The following is a 22,882-nucleotide window of genomic DNA, read 5'->3' on the forward strand; positions in this document are numbered from 1 at the left end:
AATGTACGGTTATGTTTAAGATTAGTAGCAGTGCACTGGTTTGGTTAAAGATGTATTAAAAAAAAAATTAGGGGTTTATTTAAATGTATTTTAAAGTTAGATTTATTATTTAGTACTTTATTATATTTATTTAATGTTTATACTAGTGCTACCTACCGAGCTATAACTACCAACGTGTATTTGCATACCTAGATAGCTAAATTAGATTTGACAGGACTGGAAAAAAGCAGGACTGTCCCTGAAAAAGTTGGGTCTGTTGGCAGGTATGTGGATGGAAAAATGTTATAGTATGAAGTGTGAGTTATAGCATTAATGCTAGTGAGTGTAGAAGTGAAGGCCAGGACAAATAACAAGAGGAAAGGTCCTTGTGATTTGTGCATTGTACGTGTATGTGTTATGTGTGTTGTCACTGTGTGTTATATGTGTTGTGTGTTATGTGTTATGTCACTGTGTTATTTGTGTTATTGTATGTGTTATGTTGGTTGGTTGGTTGTGTATCAGAAGGAAAATAATGAAATGGAAATGGAAAAGGAAATGGAAAAGGCGAATGAGTGGGCAATTGGCGACCCACTCACCTGTTTCACCCCAGAGCAAAGAATCCAAACACTGTCAGTCCTAGACGTTTGGCAGCGGACTTCCAGAGCTCAGACACAAGGCCCTAGCGTAAGCTGGCCACTCCAGCGGAGGTAGCAGGCGTTGCCACACCGCAAACAGACGCAGCCAGGGGGGAGAAACTGCCATTACCATTAGGGACATTTTGGGCATGACTCTAGCCAGGAAGCGAACTGGCACAGAAGAGATGCTGGCACAACCACCACCACCAGCAGCAGCATTGAAAAATGGGAAAGGCGAATGAGTGGGCAATTGGCGACCCACTCACCTGTTTCACCCCAGGGCAAAGCACCCAAACACTGTCAGTCTTAGACGTTTGGCAGCAGACTTACAGAGCTCAGACACTAGGCCATAGCGTAAGCTGGCCACTCAGGCGGAGGTAGCAGGCGTTGCCACACCGCAGACAGGCAGCCAGGGGGGAGAAACTGCCCTTACCATTAGGGACATTTTGGGCATGACTCTAGCCAGGAAGCGAACTGGCAAAAGATACTGGCACCACCACCAGCAGCAGCGTTGGAAACGGAAAAAGGTGAATGAGTGGGCAATTGACGACCCGCTCACCTGTTTCACCACAGGGGAAAGCATCCGAAGACTGTCAGTCCTTGGCGTTTGGGAGCAGACTTCCAGAACTCAGACACTAGGCCCTAGCGTAAATTGGCTACACCGGCGGAGGTAGCAGGCATTGCCACACCGCAGCAAGTGCAACCAGGGGGAGAAACTACCCTCTCCATTAGGGACATTTGAGGCATGATTTCAGCGAGTAAGCGAACTGGCAAAAGATGCTGGCACCACTACCAGCAGCAGCGTTGGAAAAGGAAAAAGTTGAATGAGTGGGCAATTGACGACCCGCTCACCTGTTTCACCCCAGGGCAAAGCATGAAAGTCTGTCAGTCCATGGCGTTTGGGAGCGGACTTCCAGAACTCAGACACTAGGCCCTAGCGTAAATTGGCTACACCGGCGGAGGTAGCAGACGTTGCCACATCACAAACACGTGCAACCAGGGGGAGAAACTACCTTAAACATTACAGAGAAAAAAAATTAACTTTCCAAGCTAAGAGCTGGGTAACCCAACTTGGGCAGATTGAATTTAAGAAAGGCAATCTGCTCCATCAGATGAGGTGCCATGCGTAAGCCCTGTGGACTCAGTATGTTTCCAGTCATAGAAAACACGCACTCACTTTGAACAGTGGTTGGCGGACATGATAGTAGCTGCTGCGCAACCCATGAGAGTGCAGGCCACACACTCTTCTTTTCATCCCAGTAGCTAAGAGGATCAACATTAGGCACAGAAGGAACTTCACAGAGGTAAAGTTTGACCATTTCAGCAGCACTACTCTCCTTTCTGCTGCTAGCTCTGTCAGATGGTCCAACTATACTCCCAAGTGCCTCTTCCCAAAACGCAGCTGCTCCACTCAGCTGTGTTGTGCTGCTTGTGGGACTGCTGCTGATGCTGCTGCTAGGAGTAGCAGACCACATCATCTCTTCCTCCTCCTGCACCTCTCCCTCCTCGGACAGCATTCCCATTTTACACTGCCAGTCACGCACCTTGTTGACCAATTGCTCCCGGTAGCTACTGAGAACATTAAATTTTAAAGCTAGCTTTCCCTTAATTCTTGGATCGCAAAGGCACGCTAGCATCATTTCGGGACTCTCTTCCATTCGTTTGCGAAGGTGTACTTTTAGCAGATCCTTCAGCTTCCTGACTATGGCTGCTACGTCAGGATGTAGAGTGCCACCTTGAACAGCCTCACGGTTTCCAAGGAACACATCCATCTTGCTGCCTAGATGGGAGAACACTGGGATTACCTGGGCCAGACTGGCAGTTTGAGTTTAAATTTTCTGTGGCATCCCTGAATGGTTTAAGGACTGCCACTAGCTGGGCGATCACTGTCCAATCCTCCCTATTCAATGGAGAGGTAATCCCAATATTGTGCTCTGAGGCAAGATTATGGATTGCCCTCTGCTGCTCCAAAATCCTCTCCAGCATGTCTAACGTGGAGTTCCACCGTGTACTGACATCCTGACGTAGGCAGTGTACGGGAAGACCTGACCTCTCTTGCTCTTCCCTCAAAAGTTGGCTAGCCTTAACACTATGGTGAAAGTGCCCAGCGATCTTTCTGCAGCGGGACAGAACTACTGCTGCCACATTAGTTCTTTCTGACATTGCTGCCTTCACTACAAGATGCATGATGTGGGCTGCACAGCGCACACCAACAATATGACCATCTCGCAGCGCTTGATGATCCTTCAAGCAATGCTTCCCCAAATGATAAGCGAGAGCTTGGCCTACTTGGCCGACTAGACTGACGCAAAGGCTGCATCTTAGAACTGGTGGTGGTGCTGCTGCTGGTGGTGGTGGTGGTAGATGGAGCTTGTCCCTCCTTAGTCCCAAAAGGAGGATCCATTTCAAATTTTGTGTTGTGTGTGTAGTGTAGTGTAGTGTAGTGTTTAAAAAACTATTAAAAAAAATAAATAAATAAATAAATAAAAAAAAGTTATTTAAATTATTAACTCAAGATTAACTATTTAATAACTAGCAGTATTTTATTTTTAATTTGAATTTACACGGGCCTACTACTATGCTAGCCTAAAGCTATATTTCCTAGATTGTAAGCTTGCGAGCAGGGCTCTCTCCACCAAATGTATCGGTTTGTCTTAGTCTGTCAATTCTTGTCTTGAATGTCTACAGTACACTCTACACTAGTATACTATTACTAACTATAACTGACAAATATATATATAATTTTATAATGAATTCAATTATTAATTATATTAATTAATATTACTGATTTTAAATTAGACACTAGTAGATGAATGTCTACAGTACACTCTACACTAGTATACTATAGTATATATATATGACTGACAAATATATATATATATATAATATTATAATGAACTATTAAATTATAGATTCTATTAAATTATTATTTATAAATTCTATTTAATTTATTTAAGCAGGACAGGCAGTAGGCACTAGTGCCAGCCCAGGGCAAGGGCACCCCAGTGCCACTGAGACACTGGGTGCACTGTCAACTCAACAGCACTTACACTACAGTTGATGACAAATTAAATAAAAAAAAAAAATTAAATTAATCAAATTATTATTATTAATTATATTAAGTAGCACTGAAGTGAGGATGAAGTACACTGTGAGAAATGGCAGGCTAAGGCTTACCAGTCTCACACAGAACAGAACAATCTCTCTGTAACGCTCGGATGCAGCACAGCAGTGTTGCCAAAGCAGTCACAGCGAAAAATGAATGGATCTCTCAGGCAAGCTCTGGTCTTATAAAGGCGCCTTCAGAATTAAAAAAACAGCAGCACAGGCATTGGACGAGACCCTTAGCGTGACGTCACAAGAGTGAGCTGATTGGACAGACGAGATCAGCTCACTCCTGTTTGAAATTTTGGTGGCTGCGCGGCAAAAATGAAGACTATCACGTGGTTGTGAGTCTTCGTCTTCTCCTACTGTATTCTCTTCGGCGTGTCTTCGGAACGAACAAAAAAACGGCCTCTTCGTGCTCGTTTTCATGTTCGCCCGAAGACGAATGCGCAAGCCTAATATATATGTGTGTGTGTGTGTATATATATATATATATATATATATATAATTATTTTTTATAACACCCATCATAACACCTATCACTATATACTGAGGCACACATTGACTGGGGTACAGCATAACACCTATCACTATATACTGAGGCAGACATTGAGGGTGTTGCAGCATAACTGCTATCATTATATACTGAGGCACTCATTGACGGTGGTACAGCATAACTGCTCTCATTATATACTGAGGCAAACATTGACGGTGGGGCAGCATAACACCAATCACTATATACTGAGGCGCGCCCTGACGGTGGTACAGCATAACACCTATCACTATATACTGAGGCACAGCACAACACCTATCATTGAGCCAGACATTGCCAATAATGTAGCATAACCCCTATCACTATATACTAAGCCAAACATTGATGTGGTGTAGGCCTACCGCTACAGTGTCTGGCTTAGTATATAGGGATGCACCCAAATAAAAATTCTGGACCGAAAATTTAGCATTCATTTGACTGAAAAAAACAAACAAACCCACTTTTTTAAAAATAACACACCAAAATTGGACAAAAAAACCAACAACAATATTATATATATATATATATATATATATATAATTGCTAACAGCAATCACACTCCTATCATGCCCAGGCAGCCAGTACATGCTGGAACCTGGGCATCATATGAATGTGATTACAGCCTCCCTATGCCATGCTATCCCCCCCATACACATCCATCACACACACATTCATTCACAAACATTCAGCATAAACTACAGCATAACACCCATCACTCTCACACACTTACTAATTCACTCTCACCCCCAGCTAGGTACTGTGCGCACAATTTTAGGATGTGTGCGCTCTCTCGAAAAGTTATGTGCACGCGCACAAGCGCACAGATTAGAGGGAACACTGGGTATAAGGCATATCAGGGAGGCAGAGTGGCATATAGGAGGAATAAGCCATTTCTGGGGGCAGAGTGGCAAGCCTGGGGCAGATGTGCATAACTGGGGGGGGCAGGTTGGGAAATAAAAGTAAATAAAAAACAAAAATCTATATTTTTCTCAATCATAGCTTTTATTAAATATGAAAAAATAGTTTACATGAATTAAAAGAAATAAAAGTTTCTTACAAGAATATCATGAAGAATAATGTGATCACTGTTTTGTTCCACTGAATAAAATGGAACTTTTTCATCTAAAAATTTTTGCAGTAGCAAATGTTTTGATTCCATTATGTCTAATATATTTAATTTATTAACAATTTTGCTTTCTGGCATTTTAATGCAAATAATGTGATAAAAAGAATGTTTAATAGTTATTTGTATGGCAAATAGTGTGACTTTGGTATGTATAAGGGGTGCGTGTGGGTACAAGAGCTCGACCGCAAGATAAACTATATGGGGCTGGTCTCCAAATGTTTCCAGGGCTGCTTTTCATTCCCAGTCCAGCCCTGGGAGTGACTGTTTAATAAAATGACTGTGGCCTACAGGGCCGGCCCAAGGCAAAATGCCGCCTGGGGCGAATTTTAAAATGCCGCCCCCCCCCTTATCTACCCCTCTCCCTCCGTCCCTGCCGCCCCCCCCCTCCCTTGTACTTACCTTTCAGCAGCCCTGCGGCGAGTCTCCCTGTTCGGTCTCGGTGCCGGCTTGTAATGCTGAGCACGGGAAATTACGTCATCTTCCGACGCTCAGCATTACAAGCCGGCACCGAGACCGAGCTAGAGGGCTTGCAGAGGAGAGAGAGGGGAGCCGAGCGGGTACTGACAACTTGGTAAGCGAAAACCACTCGGCGCCCTCTCTCTCTTCCACTTAAAAAAAAAAAAAAAGTGCTGCCCCTTCAAAAGTGCCACCTAGAGCAATTGCCCCACTCTGCTCCATGGTAGGGCCGGCCCTGACTGGGGGCTTCCGCATTCCCTGTAGAAGAGCTTTCTCCAAGTCAGAGCACAGCTGGCCTCCGCCCTCCCTCACCAGAGGTGCCTCCACCAGAGTTTTTTGTTTAGTTAGTTACAAAGTACTTTCATATGCATCCTTCATTGAGGGGGCTTAATGAGACAGAGTTAATCCAGCTAGAAAATCGGAGGGACGGCATAACGTATTGACGTGATCATTAGTAAATTACATAAAGCGGAAGTCTGACACAGACATTTCTAGCCTGCAGCATTTCCACTCGTTCTTAAAGTTTCTTCTCCTGAGGAAGCCGTTTTATACTTCGGCGAAACGTGTTGAGATTTGAACAAACCGAGATTTCTTGAACTTGAAAGATCTACGGACTCTTATTCACCATCCGATATTCGGGACTTTTATATATATATATTGCCTGTATGCATAACGTTTCCAGATATGCCACCTTCCTGGTAAGTTTTTTACCTTTGCTAATTAAATATTGATATAAAGATACTGCACCATTTGGGGTTATTTACATATATTCCAGATTCCAAGAAGAACTCAAGCCACTGTGATTTTTGATGAGCCTTCTTTACTGCTACTCTTGTGAGTGTTTATTTACTACACTATTAGTGTTGTTTTTTATTTTTCCACATGTTCTTGCGCCTCATCCTTGACGTAACTACAATTTCTGATAAATGTTGGCGTCCTTCAAGTAAAACGGGACATATCTTTCATATTTGGTGCGACTCCTCTAATAAACCATTTGAAACTTTTAGTAAAAATCCTTATTCCAGAGATATATAAAATCACTCCCCAAATGTTTTTGTTCAATATTAAATGAAAGCCAAAAAGCACTGTTTATTCATATTATGGTAGCAGCAAAAATCAATATAGCTAGGAACTGGCATTGGTAAGACGTTTTGAACCAAATCGACCATCACTATAAAATGGAAAGAAGTTTATTCCTTGCAATAGGGAAATATGAATTTTATAACGAAATCTGGGCCCTGTGGACAAAATTGCTCATTAACTTATTTTAACTTAAGGCGCCCTTATCTTCTTCATATTAACATAAAACAACTGACTGATATGAATGTGAGTGTGTATGTATATAACTGTTTAGTATTGTTTTTATTATTGCCTTCAGACTTGATTTCTGGACTTGCAATACCAAAATATATAGATCCTAATGAAATTTATGAATTGTAACTGCATATTTATGAATATAATTTGTATCTTTGTATATATATATTTTTTTTTTTTAAATCTAAAAACCATAATAAAGAGTAAAAAATTAAATAAAATGATACCATTGTTTTAATTATATTATGTAATTTACAAAAAAAAAAAAATATGGTGGAACATTGGGAAAAAAGACTTTCTGACTTTTGTTTGAAATGCTTTTTACTCATCTACAAAAGCTAATGGAAAAAATGCTAAATAGATTCTAATATTTGTTTAGAAATACCCAATGTTGTACTTCACGTATGCATTTACCACTCCAGGTATATGCCACTGTCAAACACCCCCCAATATGTGTTTAGCAATACCTCCCGATTACATTGATACCACCCATGCATAGGTTTGTCTGGCCCTTTGGGACATTTGAGACGTGTGCTTTTTTGACAGCCTGTACCCATGTCCTATTTGGGACATCTTTGGAGCCAGCCAATTTAACCCATTACACCACATATTTTTAAAAAATAGACAACTCGGGGTACTTCAAATACTGGTATTACAACTCTTTTCAACCCTTTGTCAATTGCATTTTTTGATGTGTTTATCTCCCCACACATTGTACTTTACATATGAATTTACCGCTCCTGGTATATGTCACTGTCAAATACCCCCCCCCCAATATGTGTTCAGCGGTATCAGTGACACCCGTGCATAGCTTTTAGGTTGTTTGGGGCTAAAGGGCCACATTTGGGTGTGCTTTTTGTTCTGGAGTTTGGACAGCTGGTAATCCTGCCCCCATATTCACCAATTTGATTTTACCCCATCAAATCATAAATTTTTGAAAACTATTTTTTTTCTATTTTTTAAAAATGTATTTAGAATGTGATGGCAAATTTGTGATTTACAAAGTTAGCTGAGTTAACCAAAATGCAGGTGCCCCAAATTTGTTTCCGAACTCCACAGTCTTTAGAGTCTCTTGTACTTTGGGAAACGTGGCACTCTGTACCAGGGGGAAGAAGTAGTCCTAATGGGCCAGGTAGTACCCACCTCCCCAAAAACAGAACACCTGCCAAGGCCAGGGCCCATAGTCGGTAGGAAGGAGGCTGGCACTCATGCCCCTCCAGGAGCCCATGGCACGGAGGCTTTCGTGACACATACCATCAGCATTAACCAGAAATTAATCAATAAGTACCCTGGTATAGGCATACTGCTTCAAACTTTACCCGTTCAAGCAGCTAGTGTTCTGCTAGCTCCCGAACCCACGTTATTCAGCCTTTGAAAACTTGCCAAAGATTACTATGAAGAAGTGAAAGGTTGTGAAAAACCAGTCTCAGACCGTATATTAAGTGTATAAGAAGAACTAAATAAATAAATAAAGGGGGATACTACCCTTATTTCTGGACCGATTACACAGCTGCGACCTTGTAACGCACTCTCCAGGTGTAGAAAATTCGTAAAACAATCCAACCAGGTGCGCTCGTGTTAACCGATAAAATAAAATAATATGAAAAAAATAATAGTGTAGACGTATAGAAAGTAAACTTGACGGATAGATATACTGTATGTACATCACGTACACTTGTGAGTGCATACAGTATATCTATCCGTCAAGTTTACTGTCTATACGTCTACACTATTATTTTTTTCATATTATTTTATTTTATCGGTTAACACGAGCGCACCTGGTTGGATTGTTTTACAAAGATTACTATGCACTAGCAATGATTTTGATCCTGGTGGGTGAATGGCCAAGTACTCCAGAACACTGGATTTCAGACAAACCTTGCTGTTGGGCAGCACAAGCAGACATACCTGGTAACCGCTACTCTCCAGATCAGACTTGGACTGACTCACTGTCACGGGACACGTCCCAGTACGTTTATCTGGAACCCAACAGCAAAGAGCTGCTTCCCAATAAGGGAAGAGACAAAGCAGTGGTCAGACAATCGAATCCGGGGTCAGTGCAGGCAGCACAATATCAGAGGCCCAGAGAGTAAGCCAAAAGTCAATAAACCAGGAATCAACACAGGGGTGCAGGATTGTAGGAACCAGAAGAACTGCTGGACTACTGAAAGCTGAGCTTCAAAGTACTCTGGCACTGAGCTGCCAGCATTCCTGGGATTTATAGCCCTAGCTGCTTAGGACTGCCCCTGTTGCTGTGGGAATGAAGGTGGGGCTTATTCATTCATTATTGAAGATCCTAGGGCTGTGGCAGTGTCTCCCCAGCCTCCAGTTAACGAATGGTTTAAGGGGTTATTCCTTCCAAACGGTTTCATAAAAAAACATGTGGCTGGCACTAGTGATCACCCAGCCTCCAAAGAGCTTCTGGACACAACACGCCCACCTGGGTCACATTGGGGCACCAGATCATTAGAAACAGTCCCACTGCTGCTGAAAAAGCACATCTGCAACAGAGTTAGCAATTCCTGGGACATGGATTGCTCTAAAGAACACATTTATTTGCAAAATACGCAAAAACAAAACCAATCAGCTGAAGACAGGTAGGGAAGAAGTGAGCAGCCTTGGTGTCACCACGGGGTCATGTGACCCCTGATACATTCCTGTCTGCTCGTGCCAGTTCAAAATAGTTAAGAAGGAGTCGCAGGTGTAGTTACACCAGCGTGGGGAATAGCTCACGAAATGTCAGGTTCTTATTAAGACCTGATGTAGCCCAAACAGCAGGCCATGACTCTGCACGCCAGCTTCCCTTGGAAAAAGCCCCAAAACCAAAAGCACCACGGCCTCAGTCCAAAGCTCAATATCCCCATTGTCTGCAGTTGGATAAAATAACATTGATCAAGCAAATCCACTTTCAGCTCTTGAAAAATGAATAAAATGATGTGGGCACTGGACCCCCGCTGTGGCTATAGACATATAAACTTTATAGACTGTAAACTCTACCCATGGGCAAAATGTGACATGCAAAATTAAACATCCCAATACTGATCCCTGAGGTACCCCACTAGTAACATGTCCTTCCCATTAACTACAACCGTTTGCCTCATATCACTCAACCATTGCCTTATCGATTTAACTATCCTGGCATTTAAAACCAAAGATTGCATTTTATTTATGTCTTCTATGGGGGACAGTGTCGAATACCTTACTGAAATCTATATCAACAGCTCCCCCCTGGTCTATTATCGTTATTACCCAGTGAAAAAAATAATTAAGGTTTTTGACAGGATCTTTCTGTAGTAAATCTATACTGTTTCTGATCATGCAAACCACTTACTTCCAGATATTTAACAATGCTATCCTTTAGCATTGTTTCTATTACCGTATTTGCTCGATTATAAGACGGTGCGGCACTCTGATCTCTGACAGTCAGGGAAGGTCTTCGCAATGGACGCAGACTACCCCCACTGCTAGCCTCGCCTCCTTCCGGCTGCAGCGTAAGTGCGTGGGATCTACACGCTGCCCCGGCTACATGACAGGGAAGTTAGAAGCACCGGGAGTTTCGGGGGAGTGTTAAATGGGGGGCATAAGGCATTTCTGGAGGCAGAGTGCTCTGTAAAATGCCTTTTAACCCCCTTAATAACACTCTGCCTCCAGAAATGCCTTTTTTAACCCTCTATACGCCACTCTGCCTCCTGAATGCCTTAAACCTTCCTATATGCCACTCTTCCCCATAATATGCCTTTTAACCCTCTAAATGCCAGAGTGGCATATAGGGGTATAAGGCATTTCTGGAGGCAGAGTGGCACATAGGGGGTCAAAAGGCATATCATGGGGCACAGTGGCATATAGGGTTAAAGGCATATCATGGGGCACAGTGGCATTTAGAGGGTTAAAAGGCATATCATGGGGCATAGTGGCATATAGTGGGTATAAGGCATTTCTGGGGCAGATGTGCATAACTGGGGGGCAGGTTGGAAAATAGAAGGAAATAAAACCAAAATATTTTTAGATGAATTAACATTTACTGGTAAAACTTTTTTCCTATAGGGTCGTCTTATATTCAGGCTTTTTCTTTTTTTCCTAAATTAATATTCAGATTTGGGGGGTTGTCTTATAATCGAGCAAATACGGTATTTTGCCCACGACTGACATAAGGCTTACTGGTCTATAATGGAAGAATCTTCTCTACTACCTTTTTTGTGCAATGGTACTACAGTTGCCAACGTCGAGTGTGTGATGGTAGCGGTCTGAGACTTGTGGGCATACAAGGGTTAATGTGTATTTTGTATTTTCATACTGATTTTCCTTCTTTGTATAATCCCTCTGTTTATTGGTGCTGCTTCCTGTCTGCACTGCTTCCTGTCTGCACTGCCATTATCTTGAGGTGATGTTATTGACCCTTTGTTGTGGTATGGTGTGGTGTGAACTATTGTATTAATTAAATGCCTGAGTTAATTCCCTTTATGTTAACTTTCCTTTTGTATACAAAGTACTTGGTTGTTTGTAGTGTTTTACCCACCCATTGTTTTCCTATATAACCTTGTCTGCCTTCCAATAAACAGAGAAGACTTCCCCAAGAGTTTGGTGTGTGTCCATTTCTGGGGACGGTTGCGGCAGAGTCTTCGGATCTGTTCAGCATTGAACTTAACACTTGGCAGCCTCTGTAAAGGCTGTACTTGGAGGCAGAGGGGTCAATACATGCCTCCCTATCCAGTGGTTAAAGGACTCAATGCCTACCCCAGCTCAGGTCAAACCTGCTACCGACTACTGACCCTTCAGCCTCGCTCCAGAAGTTTGCCCTACTGGAGGAGGTGATACAAAACCCGCTTTTATTCTGACCTGCTACAGCTTGAAAGTTATTTAGATTACATTTGAATCTTAATTGGCGCTGGTCTCTATTTTATCCTGGGTGGATAACCCAGAGTTTCAGTGTATATGGGAGTAGGAGAAATCCAATCAATGGAATAATGTTGCTATATGATATTGAGCAAATTAAGACCCATAGGATATTCTGAATATTTTTATTTTTTTTATTCCTCCAGATAAATTTTGGAAAAGCCGCATTCAGTTGGTGTATATCTCTCCTAGAGAGCAGAAAGGGGTAACTGATACAACAATCTCGGAAAGCTTATAATTTTTAGGAGAGCTATATGTCCCGAGAAAGTCTAGAGAAGGGACACCCATGTCCAAAGTTCAGCTAAAATTTTGGATATCAATTTGGTGTAGTTGTGGGAATAGAGAGTAGATGGCAGTTTAATAAATTTAATCCCCAGATATTCAAAAGAATGAGGAGCCCATTTTATACCCAGGCTACGTCAGTTGGGCTTTATCTTCACAGCTCACCCCAACCTGGTGATCAAGCTGTTTAAAGGGATTGAGACTGAAGGGTCAGTTATAAAAACCAATAGTGGAGTACTATTGGTGAAAGTGCTTAAAAGGAAAAGAAGGTGATACTGCTATAGTGCAATACAAAAGAGGCAGGTAGATGCAATAAAGGGTGTTTTTAATATAATAATAAATATAGAAGACACTGTCAAAATATAATGTATAAAAACAAATACGCCAAATGGCTGGCGCCCTGGTGCGGCACAGGAGCCCTGACGCGTTTCAACATCAGGCTTCCTCAGAGGGTCCCAGCTCACAGAGTACAGGCTACCTTTAGAAGAAAGGAAGGAAAGATGGAAGGAAACAGAGGAGAGAGAAAAATAAAATGGCTAAACGCATGTATAATACTTGACTTACCATTTTCTGCAGTTGGTAGAAGCTCCGTTCAACTCCTACAGCTCAGGTTTTATGTTTCTTTGTCTTTCTGCCCGGCGCTCTTGGTCATCTCAAGCCAGAGGGAGTTGTGCCACTATAATCAATGGCATTGATTTACTCCCCCAACTCATGTTGCACAATTACGCAAAGTGACTGTCCTCCGGCATAGCACTAAACAAACTATTTAACCCCTTATCTTCCTGTCAGCAGGGAAGGAACCTGGCTGTAAAATATTTTGAAAACCCCCAACTCCAGGTCACGGCGCACTGTACACACTACACCTGAGAGTACACACTCCTCACTTTATAATCTGGACCCTCACCTCGGCAACAGCTCTGTGAGTCCAATGTATGCTTTAGTTCCTTCATTTTATTAACTCGACCAGTTTGATTTCATGTCTTTTTACGTCCGGCCTTTGTGTGTTTTTTGTGAGTATATTTATATATATGATTAGTGTATGGATTGCTGTACAGAAGGTATATGTTATTATATGGCAGTGAAGAGGAAACAGGGTCCTCTTTATTGTGTGTCAATGTTTTTGCAGTATATCGCTGTTTGTATATTTTTAAGCAGGTTTTGTTCGTTTTTTTGTTCGCTATGGATAGGTTTGTGATATCGTTCTCAGGCGGTGGGGTTCTGCCGTCCAGGGCCGGCCTTAGGGGTGTGCGACCTGTGCGACCGCACAGGGCGCCATGGTTGCAGGGGCGCCTGACTGGGACTTAGATTAAAGCATCGTTTTGTTTTTTTTTGTGTTTTTTTTAAAACTTTATTTAACATCATTCATGTTAAATAAAGTTTAAAAAAAAAAACGATGCTTAAATCTAAGTCCCGGTCAGGGGCGCCGAGCGGTTGCTCGTGAAGTTCTCGGCAACCGCTCGGCGCCCCTTACTCTCCGTGACTCCGTCGCTGTGCCGGCATCTCATGTTGAGCGCCGGACTATTCCGGCTCTCAACATGAAATGCCGGCACCGCGGCAGAGAGAGAAGACGGATGCCTCCCGCTCTCACCGCAGGACTCCGGCAACAAGGTAAGTGGGGGGGGGGGGTGTAGTTTGAAGGGTGTAGTTTGAAGGGGCAGAGGGGGGGGTGTAGTTTGAAGGGGCAGAGGGGGGGGTGTAGTTTGAAGGGGCAGAGGGGGGGGTGTAGTTTGAAGGGGCAGGGGGGGTGTAGTTTGAAGGGACAGGGGGGTGTAGTTTGAATGGACAGGGGGGGTAGTTTGAAGGGGCAGAGGGGAGGGGTAGTTTGAGGGGCATGGGGGGGTAGTTTGAAGGGGCAGTGAGGGGGGCGCCAGAGGAGTAGTCCGCACAGGGCGCCACAACGCCTAAGGCCGGCTCTGCTGCCGTCCCTGAGGAAATTGGTATTTGAATCAGGGGTACTTTTGTTTATTTGGGGGTCTTGTTCTGATATTCTGATACTTGTTGGTCCAGTAGTAAGTATCCCACAGGTGCTTTTCATCTAGCACCTTGCCGGTGTTACCACACAGTTATTTCAATTTTGCGTGCGGCAGAAGGTTCTTTTGCGTGATGGTTGCTTTAGAAACCACATATTTTGTTCACCTGCAGGCTTATGGTACATATATTCTGTGGTTTTCTGTGTCGCATTGCCGATCATTACATGCTGTCCCTCAGGCATACGAAAACAAATCAGTCCGGTCCAAGTTCACAAATCTCGTTTTTTACCTACTGATTCCGCTTGGTGCTCGGTTGCAGTCCTGGGAGCATTATTGTTTTTGACCAGTAAACCGAGAGACAGTACTCTTTTGCATGGGCGTAGGAACCCCTAAAAATCTGGGGGGGACAGCATTTCCCCCCATCAGATCCCCACTTTCTCCCCATCTCTCACACTATCTACCCCCTCTCCCCCTTCTCACATTATCTTCCCCCCTCTCACACTTTCTTACTATCTACCCCCTCCCTACCCTCCCTTCTCACACTATCTACCCCCTCCCTACCCTCCCTTCTCACACTATCTACCCCCTCCCTACCCTCCCTTCTCACACTATCTACCCCCTCCCTACCCTCCCTTCTCACACTATCTACCCTCTCCCTACCCTCCCTTCACTAGCTACCCTCTCCCTACTGCCCCCTTCACACTAGCTACACTCTCCCTACCCCCCCTTTTCACTATCTACCCTCTCCCTACCCCCCCTTCTCACTGTTGTTAAAGAAATTAAACAATTCCAGCATTTCGCTTACATACTATAAAACTTTTTGCTGAACAATAAGATCATTTTTGAAAGTACAGAGAGAACTGCACCCAAGCTACTAGAACACAAGATAAGACTTGCTACACCCAAGCTGCTGCTGGTCCATGAGATAAAGAAGACTTGCAAATTTGTGCTTACTGTGTGTGATGGGTGTTGACATCATTAAGACTATAAAAAGTCCCTGTTTATCTTGATGAAGAGAGTACTCTCTCGGGTTACACTAAGTGCATGTCTATTTGTATATCACTCCGTTGTAAGCCCTTTGAATAAATTAATTCACTCAATTTGGACCAACTGTTTCACGTTGATTTTTCCACAACAAATTTGGTGCCGAAACCCGGGAACTGAAAACGGCTGGAACGGAATCAGGACAGGAGCAGAGGACTGGAGACCGAACTGGCGCCATAATTAGGTGAGAACACTTTCTTCTCATTTTCGCTCTCACTCCTCTGATCCTAATCCCTCTGTTCTATTGTCGTGAGTACAGTTCCCAAGAACCTGAAACAGTTGTAAATTGTTTACTAACACTTTTGGATATGCTTGTGTGAGTGAATGGGAATACCGGTGTCCAGATACACTTGGGTGAAAGAGGTCCTTTACGGCTGAGTGATTGTGCTGCCTCAAGACGCCCCTCCACCCAGTGGAGAACGCAAGTGGGGGTAGTTGGTGTGCTAAGTAAGAGGGCCCTACCGCCCTCAGACACGGATGTTTTCTATTTTCTGAAATTGATAAAGCTGTCACTAACTACTGCCTGGGCAGCTGAGGGACAAAGATTGAAGGTTAACGGTGATTTGGTGTGGTGAATTTACTGGCCTGTAGGTTGACTGGTCTGTGCAACGCTGGTTTAGGATCCACATCTTATCTTAAGGGCGTGTTCCAAAGCTGCAGCTGGTTTATTTCTCTATGACAAATACTACTAGCCTAGAGGACACTGTACTTTTGTGGTTTTGCCTAGATGATATTCGAGGACAAGTACTTTTAGGAGTTCTTAGTTTGTTGGTTGTTGTTTGGCTTTGTTGGAAGATTTGGAGAAATCAGAAGAGGGGATACGTGGTGTGGGAATTTCCCTGACAGCCACAGCCATAAGGTATAGCCGCTGGTATACTGAGAGAAGTGGGTAAGAGTCCCGTCCATCATAGCCGGGCTATGGGAAACAGTTGCGGCATACGTGTGTCTGGCCGATCACCAGATAAAAGGAATGGACGTCCTATCTCTCCTTCTACCCCACAAGAGGAGATGAAGTTAAAGTATGGCAAGTGGGTCAGCAAGCAGTTACCTAAATGGTACAAGCTGACTAGGGGCATGGATTTGTGTATCCCTAAAGAGGGAACCTTTGATGTAAGTTGTTGGGTTCACCTTTATAAAAATTACAAGTCTAAACTTACAGAGCCAAGTGAGAAGGCCGCCTGGTCAAGGTGGATAGTAGAGGCCCATAAGAGACAGCAAAAGGCCCTAGGCATTTTTACAGTGGGCACTAAGGCCCAGAGTATAAACCAGTCAGTAGATAGTGGGCAGCTTGAGAAGGAGGAGGAAGAGATGGTTAACATAGAACAGCTTGCAATTTCTCTTTTGGAGCCCGCCACGGTGAATCCAGAAGTCCCTGATTCAAGTACCCAGAGCATTCCATTAGACCCCGGGGCAGGATTTAATGTGCCTACTGGCTCATCAGACCCTGGGGCAAGACCCAAAGTGCGTCCTGGTCCATCAGACTCTGGGGCAAGATCCAAAGTGCCTTCTAGTTCAGCTGGGATATATCCCACTGGAGATCTGGCACTCTTAAATAACCCTCCACCTCCAACATATGTTGAATCCAGTCTTAATGCAGCTATCCCTGAATTTATACCTCCCTGAGGGTCTTCTGTGGTGTAGAAGGTGAGCTTTTGATTACTCCCAAGATAAACCAGGACGAGGTCCGTAAGATGACTAAGCAGCAAACGCTGCCCCAGGCCTCAGTCTACCCTGTCAGAGAGCAATTAATACCTGCTGCAAATGGTTGATTAAAGCCTGTGAGCTGGCAGAGGGTAAAATTGTGAACATCTACACAGACTCCCGTTATGCCTACGGCGTCCTGCATGACTTTGGCTTTTTGTGGGAACACAGGGGGTTTCTAACCTCCAGTGGAAAGGTGGTAAAACACGCAGACCTCATACATGACCTACTAGACAAGGTGAAACTACCTAAATCTATAGCTGTTATTAAATGTCAGGCGCATCAGCGAGCAACAGATCCTATCACTATGGGTAATAACAGGGCTGACGAAGCAGCCAAAAAGGCAGCCCTTATGCTTCTCCGAGAGTCACTTAACAATGATGAGCATTTGACAATGGATACTCTCGTGAATTTACAGCAACAGGCAAGCACCCAGACTCACAGGAAATGGGGAAACCTAGGCTGTAAGCAAGAGAATGATGTTTGGAAACATGAGGATGGTAGATTGTGTGCACCTCCAGCTTTGTACCCTGTTTTGGCGAATATATCTCATCTCCCCTCTCATATTTCCAAAGGGGGAATGATTACCACTGTCAATAAGTTCTGGGTTGCACCAGGCTTTCCACAATTCGCAACAGATTGGTGTGCAAAATGTATGATTTGTGCAAAGCACAATCCGGGTAAACTGACTAAGGTACAGATGAAACACCTTGTAAGACCTGATTACCCATTTCAGAGACTGCAGATAGACTACATTCAGTTACCTAAGTGTGGTGTCTATGAATATGTCCTGGTATGTGTGGATATGTTTTCCTCTTGGGTAGAAGCTTGGCCTGTTGCCAAGGCAACAGCGGCAGTGACAGCTAAGAAACTAATAGCTGAAATTGTGTGTAGATACGGCCTACCTGAGACTGTGGAATCAGATAGAGGGACACACTTTACTGGGCAGGTCTTTGCAGAGATGCTGAAAGGGTTACAGATTAACCAACACCTACATACTCCGTACCACCCACAAGCATCAGGGAAGGTTGAAAGAGCAAATGGTGTCTTGAAAAATAAAATAGCTAAGATCTGTGAGCAAACGAAACTTACTTGGGTACAAGCCTTACCTTTAGCCCTTTTTGCAATAAGGCACACTCCAAAGGGAACACATAGACTTTCACCGTTTGAAATTCTGTTTGGCAGGCCACCTCTAACAGGCCTTTTCTTTCCACAAGAGCTACATGGACAGTACGCTTCTTTAACAGATTATGTTATACATCTGCATAAACAACTGACTAATTTGCATGGCAAAGTCTTCTCCTCTTTACCAGATCCACAAGAAACGACCGGAACTCACACCCTACAACCTGGAGACTGGGTAGTGATACGGAGATACGTGAGAAAACATCTGGAACCCCGATTTGATGGCCCACACCAGGTGATACTGACCACACCCACCTCAGTCAAGGTGGAAGGGAGGCTTAATTGGATCCACTCCTCCCACTGTAAGAAAGTTCAGGTCGGTGATACAAGCCTGTACCAAAAGGGTGAGGCCACTCGGGACAAGGAGGATTGAAAGATTTTCAAAATGCATGTGCTGTCTTGCTTGCTCTTTTGTATACTATGTCATCTACAGGTACAAGGAGTACGGCAGAAAAACTCCATCTGGCTTCTGCACGAACAAACAGCCAAACAGCTGAATGCTACCAACTGCTGGATCTGCTCACATGTTCCAGCAAATCACAAAGGAATCCCTTTTGATTGGTATCCCAATATCAATGAATGATCTTAACCTCACAGATTATAGCTATGAAGCCAAAATAGACACAAAACACACTAATCACAATGCCATCTCAGACTCAGGAACATTCTTAGAAATTGTTGGTATACTCACTCCACCCACCATATGTGTAGGACCCATGTATGTTAATCACACAGATGTATTGCAAGATCACATAATCAGCCTACCTAAAGTACATGTCGGAGAGACAGATTGTAGGAACGCTACACTGATATTCAATATGGAATATGATGAGAAGTCTTGTGATAAAAGTGAAAATTGTAATAACCTGTGTTATTGTGCAGCCATGGAAGCACGCTGTGCCCCGAAGTGTGCCTGTCCCGACAAAGGAGAACATGACACGTGGAATTGTGAGACTAAATTGTATGATAATATGCAGTGGTTCCACAGATGGCTGGGAAATCATGGTAGGATAATTCCTAGAGTACTGAAACAAGGGTTATACTATCTGTGTGGTAACAGGGCCTACTCATGGCTTCCTATGGGTGCATGGGGTAATTGTACCATAGGGAGAGTTGTACCAGTAATCAGAACACGTGCTAATATTACAGCTGCTGATGTTTTAGGTGCACGATTTGGAGAAACCAGGTACAGACGAGAGTTATTTACTAAGTCGGATAAAGCCTGGATGTGGTTTCCGTCCTGGACAGGTTGGGGAATTGAACTAGCAAATAAGCTGAACAAATATGCTAGCATTATGGATGGGATAATAAATGAGACCACCAGTTCTATTCATATCCTTAATGAAGAAGTGGCCCAAATCAGAAAGGTTGCCCTACAAAATAGAATGGCTCTTGATACTTATTAGCAATAGAAGGTGGGACTTGTGCAGTTTTAAATAATACCGAATGCTGTACATGGATAGAGAATTCTTATGACCCTGTGGAAGCACACCTGAATAAAGTAAAAGAGTTACAACAACAAGCCAGAGATATATCTAAGGAAGGATGGAATCCTTTTTCCTGGATGGGGTCTATAGGAGTCTGGCTTAATAATATGCTTTCTGGCCTGCTGAAACCCATAGTGGTAGTGATAGGATTGATTGTAGTGCTTATTATTGCTTGGAAATTATTAACCTGTTGCATTTCTCGTTGCAGTAAAGACGCTTCATCCACCCTTTAAGAAAGACGACATAACAGCTACAAAATATCAGCTCAGCTCGACCGCCTGATCTTCCTGAACATTCCTCAGTTCCCTGGATGATTAGGTGGTGGACAACCCCTTTTTCTAAAAGGACCCCACAGGTGTACTACAGCAAATTGAGCACCGCTCTAGGAGGAAGATAATGTCCTGAGAGTGATTTCACAATAGGACCCAGAGCGATCCTTGAGCCGTGGTGCATCTTTGGCGAGCTGTTGCTATCATATTAGATAGATAAGAGTGTGTGCAGTGTGTGAATTTAATAAACCTGTGTGAACACTTAGATGAAGTGACAACTATAAGGCAGTCAGGAATGGATGCTTGCATCCCATAACTTATGCAGCTTAACTGTGTACTTTATGAAGTATGGGCTGTCCAAGGAGTCACTTCAAGTAGGAAGGCTAGTCAGGAACATATATGTGTGATAATAAAATTATCAAAAGGGTGAGAAATGTTAAAGAAATTAAACAATTCCAGCATTTCGCTTACATACTATAAAACTTTTTGCTGAACAATAAGATCATTTTTGAAAGTACAGAGAGAACTGCACCCAAGCTACTAGAACACAAGATAAGACTTGCTACACCCAAGCTGCTGCTGGTCCATGAGATAAAGAAGACTTGCAAATTTGTGCTTACTGTGTGTGATGGGTGTTGACATCATTAAGACTATAAAAAGTCCCTGTTTATCTTGATGAAGAGAGTACTCTCTCGGGTTACACTAAGTGCATGTCTATTTGTATATCACTCCGTTGTAAGCCCTTTGAATAAATTAATTCACTCAATTTGGACCAACTGTTTCACGTTGATTTTTCCACAACACTGTCTACCCCAGGGGTGTCCAAGTTTTTTCTGCAGTGGGCCACTTCATCAGAATTGTATACGTGCGCGGGCCGCACTCATTTTTCACTGTGAGAAAATATGGCCTTTAATAAAATATGCAGATTAAAATAAAGTAAATGACACAAAACCTTTACTTTTCCTCCCACTGATTTTCTGGGCCTAGAAAGTTTTGTGACTACAAATTCAGGACTTAGGATAATTACAAATGAAATAGTTCTATTTATTCTAGGGATGCACCAAAATGAAAATTCTGGACAAAAACATTCACGGTTCACTTAGCCAAAACCGAAAATGACCCCCCACCTTTAAAAATAATAATAAAAACTCACATTTTTAATAAAAGTAGGTAACACACCACAACTGGACAAAAAAAAATAGCAATATGACTTGGCATGATAGGAGTGTGATTGCTAACAGCAATCACACTCCTATCATACCCAGGTAGCCAGTACATGCTGGTACAGGGTGGCTGTAAGTGATGTGCAGACCCCATATTGCTGGCAGCATCAATACACAAGGGGGGCAGCTGGCTAGGTTTCATCATGTACTGGCTGATTTGGCATGATAGGAGTGTGATTGCTAACAGCAATCACAGTCCCATCATGCCTAGGTATCAGCACTTACACATCCAACCAGTAAATGCTGGAACCTAGGCTTGATGCGACTGTGATTGCTGTTAGCAATCACACTCCTATCATGTCAAGTCAGCCAGTACATGCTGGTACAGGGTGGCTGTAAGTGATGTGCAGACCCCATACTGCTGGCAGCATCAATACACAAGGGGGGCAGCTATGTTTCAGCATGTACTGGCTGACTTGGCATGATAGGAGTGTGATTACTAACAGCAATCAAAGTCCCATCATGCCTAGGTTCCAGCACTTACACATCCATGCTATCACATACACACACACATTCATTAATATACGCATTCATTCACAGATTCATTCCCTCAATCACGCATACTGATTCAAACACCCCTCCCCACTGCAGCTCCTCGATGCCGCTCACAGACTTCCTCAGAGGGCGCGGCCTCCCTCTGCGTTCTCTGGTACTGCACAGAGGAAGCAGGATGTGATGTCACGTGAACTCTGCTGGGTTCCGCTTCCTCTGTGCAGTACAGAAGACCCTCCCACAGGTAAGTAGCAGGGCTCGAGGTGCGGACCGCGTAAGATCGGTTGCCCTGGCTGCCGATCTTATGCGGGCCGCACCTCGAGGTCTCGCGGGCCACATTTGCGGTGTTTCTATTGGGGGGGGTTCCTACGGCCCTGGGGGGGATTTCTTCATTATCGGTCCCCCTCCCGCATGAGTTACTGTGGGAGATCTGTCCCCCCCGTCCCCCCCGGTTCCTACGCCCATGCTCTTTTGCCCTTTCCCAGGGAGCCGTTATCGTGAGTCATTCAATAGATATGTCAGGTTATTACTAACCAGGATAGGCATTAACCTGCTCGCATATTCAGGACACTCCTTTAGAATCGGGGCAGCCTCAGCGGCTTCTAAGAATAAGGTTCCAGCCCATGTAATAAAAAAGTTAGGCAGATTGAACTCCTACTGTTTTTCTCTATATATACCACAACCAACATCTTAAATGCGCAATGCCTTCATGTCGCTTGCTCTGTACTCATGTTTATACACTTTGTGTATTCTTTCCTTGTAGCCCCCCTCCCCCTTTTTTTCTGTTCCCCCTTCTTTGAAATACCAAAAATACGAATAAAAAACTTTGATTAACCCTAAAATTTGTGGTAGGGGCAAACAAACAGGATTAGTGGAAACAAAGACCAAGAGGGGGTCCATTCGGTCTGAGGTGTGCCAAAACTGACATACCAGGTAGGCCTAGAGAGGGCAAAAGGAAGAAGACACAAAGTTAGGAGGTATCTCCATACCGTGGAGGTATCTCCATACCGTGCATAAAACAGGTTGCAATAGTGGTAATGCCGGACATCTGGTAGCTTGAGCGAGCGACATGGTGCGCTTTCCAAACTGATGATAGAAACATTGTGCAACGAGGAAGCGGCCAGAGAAAGCGCGTCGAGGCAGCGATAGCAGAGAACGCAGGTTGATACGAGTGTGCCGCAGAACATGG

The sequence above is a fragment of the Sceloporus occidentalis genome, unplaced genomic scaffold, assembly GCF_023333645.1.
Source record: "Sceloporus occidentalis isolate IW3139 unplaced genomic scaffold, rSceOcc1.0.p SCAF_263, whole genome shotgun sequence".
NCBI lineage: Eukaryota > Metazoa > Chordata > Lepidosauria > Squamata > Phrynosomatidae > Sceloporus > Sceloporus occidentalis.